The sequence below is a fragment of the Rhinopithecus bieti genome, unplaced genomic scaffold, assembly GCF_001698545.2.
Source record: "Rhinopithecus bieti isolate Rb0 unplaced genomic scaffold, ASM169854v2 scaffold_4709, whole genome shotgun sequence".
Lineage (NCBI taxonomy): Eukaryota > Metazoa > Chordata > Mammalia > Primates > Cercopithecidae > Rhinopithecus > Rhinopithecus bieti.
The window spans coordinates 3,556,729-3,562,290 of NW_016805139.1; the positions used below are offsets into that span (position 1 = coordinate 3,556,729).

The 5,562-nt window shown below is 36.1% G+C and overlaps 1 long non-coding RNA gene across 1 annotated transcript in view; it reads left to right on the top strand.

The window, feature by feature from the left end:
• Positions 1–5,042, top strand: part of LOC108529216 (uncharacterized) — a 158,723-nt gene extending 153,681 nt beyond the window's left edge. Inside the window, exons 4-6 of the long non-coding RNA XR_001885439.1 lie at positions 2,255–2,386; positions 2,725–2,829; positions 4,880–5,042. This is a non-coding gene — a long non-coding RNA (uncharacterized LOC108529216). The remainder of the gene's footprint in view (positions 1–2,254; positions 2,387–2,724; positions 2,830–4,879) is intronic.
• The last annotated feature ends 520 nt before the right edge of the window (positions 5,043–5,562 follow it).

Here is a 5,562-nt window from a genome sequence, read left to right on the forward strand (position 1 = left end):
ACTCTATGATTGTCACAATTTGTTTTTCTATGCCATGACAGAAACAAAATACTTTCAAATGTTCTGTGCATTTAAATGAACTAATGTATGTACACAAATTTATTTAAGTAACTTTTATATTAGTAATAAACCAACACATACATTAAATACCTCTTCAGTGTAAACAGGAAATACTGATGATGATGCCAGCATAGAACTGTCAATTCACATTACAGCACAATTAATAATCAATCTGACTAAGTTAGTAATGTTTAAAGAACACAATTAGTCACTATATCTGCCAGAATAATTGAATATGTTAACATTCTCATCACGTAAATACCAATTTCATTATCTCATATCTTTCTCTTTACTCGTCTCCAGGTAGCAATAGCCCTCCCTGTGTGGGGCATGTAGAAGTGGCCCAGAACTTGTTGGTCTAATATTTTCGGTCTAATTCTTTCCAACCTTTGGTAAACTTAGAAAGCCTACAGAGATCTCATATTGACTGTTTTCAATCTTTTAATTGTGACAGTCTTTTTTTTATTCTGTCTTTTCACCTTCCTTTGCCTGTCCATCTATAATTTCAATTCAAGTTTATGTCAATCTCTTTCTTGAAACCTGGAAATTTCATCAGCTGCAGATTTCCTTTTTTTTTTTTTTTTTTTTTTGCCTTTTCCTTTATCTCCTTTTCAAGCCTCAAAATTCTTCCTGTTTTACTTCTGCTGGGTATTACTTTCAGGTAGTAATTTTAGTTTACATTGGCATTGATGGTTTTTCTGCTACTTTTTCTCTTTCTCCTCTTCCTCTTTTAGCTTCCTTTAAGTATAAGCATATTTAATTGACACTTAAATACTTTTCTGTTTTTTCTAAGCTTCAATCACCAATTTGGTTTTTTGCTCTTCTTTTTGCTTGTAATTACGTTCTTGTTTATTACCAAGAAGGACTGGCTTATCCTTCATCTTTCCCTTTAACTTGAAAGTGTTCTCCCTGTTTGCTGTCTTTTAGTTTTCCAATTTTGAATAGAATGTTTCCCTTTCTTCTAGAGTCAGACATTTTTAATGTATTTTTCATGTTGTTGCACTTTATCCTGCACTCTTCCAGGATGGTGTTGCAAAACTTCCCCTATATATCGTCTCTTCTTTTTATGTTTGCTTCTCATGTTTACAAAGTTCTGGCGATCTCAATCATACAGCACCCTTGACATCCTCCTGTTTACTGAAGGAATTTTGCAAAATCTACCATATCTGCTAGAAGACTACTTTGCTGTATTCTGTCTGCAGGAACTTTGCTTAACATTCCTCTTAAAGTTCTCCATGTTTCTAGTGACCCAAAGCCCGTATGTCAATTTTCCTTGATACAGTATTCAACTAATTATTGGCTGTTTTCTTGTCTTTATTAAGCTTTTCATGTAATCAACCTCTGCTCTTTCTTAAAAATATTTACTGTATTTTTAATTGCTTATGTTCATTTCTCTGAGCTTTGCAACAAAATCAGGTGGGGGCATCACACCTTTCAACTGATGCTAAAGTCACTTTACATTGTTATATATTTTGACCAACTGTTATTGGGTTTTTGCTCTATTTTCTTGCTGGTAATCAATTTATTTTCTAATTCTTGGAGCACACTGCCAAATTGTGAAGTTTTGTTGTTGTTGTTGTAGAGATGATCTATGTTAATAACTTGATTTTTAATTTTTACTGCTGTACATATGAACTTTGCTTTCTTAGTTTGAATAGCTCTCTGGTTCCAGTTTGAAACTGAAAAGGTTAAATTCTACCTGAAGGATGAAAACAACCAACATTCTGTGCCAAGACAGTCAAGAGGGCAGCCATGTTTCCTGGGGGAGTCTTTGGAACCACTCAAACCAAGATGACCGGGGATTTGGCTGGGAGGAGATGGGGAAACTACAGACCCTACAGATGGTTTCCTGTACCATGAGGCTAAGCCTGCGGATGCTAGCATGGGGGCAGGAGAGGCTGTGCCTTAGTTTCTTCATCTGTAAAATGAAGTAACACAGTACCTACCTCATAAGGGTGTTGAAATGATTGAACTTTTTATATGTAAACTTTGAACAGTTTGTGGCTCAGATAATTATTTCTAGTTTCTCAGGTCAGTTTTTCTGTATTTTACCTTGCTTATTCTTTTGAATGCTGCTGACATTTCTCACATTTCTCTTTATCCTTGGTCTTCCAGCCATGTTTTAAAAAGAAGGTATAGAACACTAGGGTTTCTTTCCTCTGCTGTTACATGAGTAGGATTATTTTCCTTCTAGGTCTCTCTAATAAGAAGGGTTTTGACTGAGAACTTCATGCACTCTGTTGAAATGAAGCACATCCACTAGAAAACTTCACTTTAGGGGCTGATGAGCAGGAACTGAATGTCAAGCTATGGATCTCCAAATAAGGTTGGCTTTCATACACACTATATCCTTTCCAAGATTTCAGTTAATAGGGCATTAAATGGGAGTGGTGATGATATACTAAAGTGGTAGATATTGTGAAAAGAATGTATAGAGTACCAATAAAATCTTTACATAAGTTCTGCACTTGACAAGGGAGAAGAATCAATTGCTTAATTAAAAGTGAAATGTTTTTTATCACTTTGAAATAATGCCCTAGGATTATTTTGAAAGTGACATGTAGTTGACTCTCTAGAATTGAGAGTAATTCTAGAATCATTATGATATTTTTTGTACATCCTTTAATTTTATTTAATAGGATAATAGATTTTTATTTCCCCCAGGCCAAGGCAATGAAGTATCTTTGGGTCATCTGCAAGCTGGTCCAAAGGGAAATAGCAAAGGAGGAAATATTCTTCAGTAAACAAGCCCTGCAACCCACAAGTGAAGTAAGAATTTCCTGTCCTAGTCTTAGGAGGTGGTCAGTAGCTCTGCAAATTTCTCCACTGAATTAGATTTCATAACTTCCTGTGATGTCATTTGCTATTTTTTCCCCTGGCTTGAATTAAGACTTCCCTTCCAGAATTCTGCCAACCCAGTTTTCTTCAGACCACTTTAGAAGCAAGAATATCTACCACAGGTTCATGAAAAGAGCACTGAATAAGAAGTCAGGATAAGTGGATTTCTAAGGCCAATTTTCCTTCTTACAATTTGACTTCAGAAACCAGTGCTCATACCAAGCTCACATTTCCTTAACAATTCACATTCTTGAAAGGTAGAAAGAGCTGTCTTAGGAAATGGTGTGTTTCCTGTCATTGAAAGTATGCCAAAAGACACTTGAAAACCACTTCTTAAGACTCTTGTGAAACTTTTATATAATAAGATTAGACTTGATGGTTCTAAAAAAAAATCTCTCTGAATCTTGAAACTCACTGATTCTGTGCTTTAGTTCTATGAAAACAAGAGAAGCAGGGAGGGAATGATGAAGGAACCTAGTGGATCTATTCAGCCTTGTGTGGATTTCAGCCTTGGTCTCTGGAGTTGCTTCAAGCTTCCTGAAGTGGTACTTCTGTCTGTCCATCCTGACTCCATCCTTAGATACCCACTTTCTGATCCAAAATAAGCATGTCCATATGAGTTTCTTTAAGTCAGGGACAGGTAGATGTGTACCTGTAACTGGAGGGTGGCTAACCAATGCAAACATAGATTTCTTTACATTCTTATTCTTCTTTTTAAAAATCTTGAGAATTTTAAATTGTATCTCATAATACCCCTGTTTTAATATAAGATAATATTTTAAATTATCAATTATTGGGGGTGATGCACTTGCCCCAATCCATCTATGCAGATGTTTCTTCCTATGCACAGGGCAAATGCATTTAGTTTGAGAAGCTCAGGGTAACACATTTGACTAGCTGGCACACCGGATTCAGGTTTATTATCCATGGTCTTCTCACATCTTTGGGGTCTGTCTCTGCAAAACCCACCCCCTCCATCATACCAGATCCCCATCCAATATGGAAGGAGGAATTGAACGATAAGAGAGGTTTGTGATGTTGTTTAAATATCCCCCTCTCAGCTCATTCAAGCAGCTCTTCTCACTCCTAAACTGCTTACAATGACACATTATAGTAGAATTATTTCAGAGACCTGTTTCAACTCAATCTGGGTGTGCCTCATTGAGCTAATAAAATCCTCACCCCTGAGAAAGGATGTATTATGTGTTACATTTTGCTACAATTCATGATATGTCTTTGGAGAAGAATTGTACATTTTATATAATTTGTCAAGGATAATTTCAAAATGCATAACATCATCAGTCTCACTGACATCTCTAATGGCTTCACTGGATAGTCAGAGTTTTGCCAAATGCAAGCTAAGACTCAGACCATCACACACCTGCTTCCAGCCTATTGTTTCAGATGTATCATCTGTTGAAAAGGCAACAGAGTAGGAAAAGAATTCATCCTTGAAGCATTTCCCCTCTAATTAAGTCAACAGATGTTGTTTGAAGTCTATACCTGGGGATTTATTACTTCAGCTTTTAAAAGTAAGAGAAATTCACAGATCTGCCTACATAATAATTGTGTTTTTTTGGTCGAGGTCGCCAGCCTAGTAATGACTGATAATAGTCAAGAATTTGTGATGGTTGTCATTTTCAAAAACATTGGAATGACATTTTCCAAAAGTGCTTTCATTTGAATTATTATGGGGGCTTTATTGCTCCTGAGCTGGGCTCTCCCTCTCTTGGTGGGAGGCTAGACAGAGCTAGCCTTGCTCAAATGGGCTTGAGGGGTTGGGGGAGGTGGCAGGAAGTAGCTCTCAGGACCTTAATGGTTGGATGGAGGCAGACAGCAAACAGTAAAGTCAGAGGTCAAAGTCAGAAATGCATAGCTAAACCAGTCACTAGGGAAAAACATCCTGAGGTGGGCAACAGTTAACTGATGCAGCCTGTGAGTCAAAGAGCCAGTGAAAATGAGAACATGCTCCTTCTGCCAGGAAGAAGTAAGCAAGATGGTATTCTTCGGAAATAGCCAAGAAGATGAGCTCTTGCTGTCTGCTGAAGTGTGAGAAGCCATGACCAAAGTGACACCCAGTGACCTGTGTAGGCTTCAGTTTCCTTATGTGTTTCCTGGTCTCCTTGCCTAATATGGGTATGGAAAAGATCATATTCAATCTTATATATGAAGTCTAATATATTATCATCTTTATAATTGTTAAAATTTGTTTTACAATTAAGAAATAGCTGGAAAATAGATAACCTAAGAAAACTGGAAAAAAAAGAAAAAAAAAAAAACAGCTGCATAAGAATTATTTTCCTTTCGTGGCAGAATAAAATAGGGCCGAACACTTTGGTGTGCTGTTTTCTTTAAATTTAGTCTGCTCTTGTTAGTTTCTAATCAAAGTACTTACTTAGCATTCATGATTGCTAACATTTGTGATATTTATACTTTTATGAGCAAATTATCTATTGATTGTTACCATGACAGTTCTGCTATTTTCACATATCAAAATTTATATACAAGAAAAAAAAGTCCCAACATGAAAGAATTAGATTTTTTTTTAACACCAGGTCTCAAATTACCCACCTACTTTGACAGTTTTAGTGTCTTGATTGAATATTTTATGATGATACTACTTAACATAAAAATGTAAAACCTAATTTATAGTGACATCTCTTT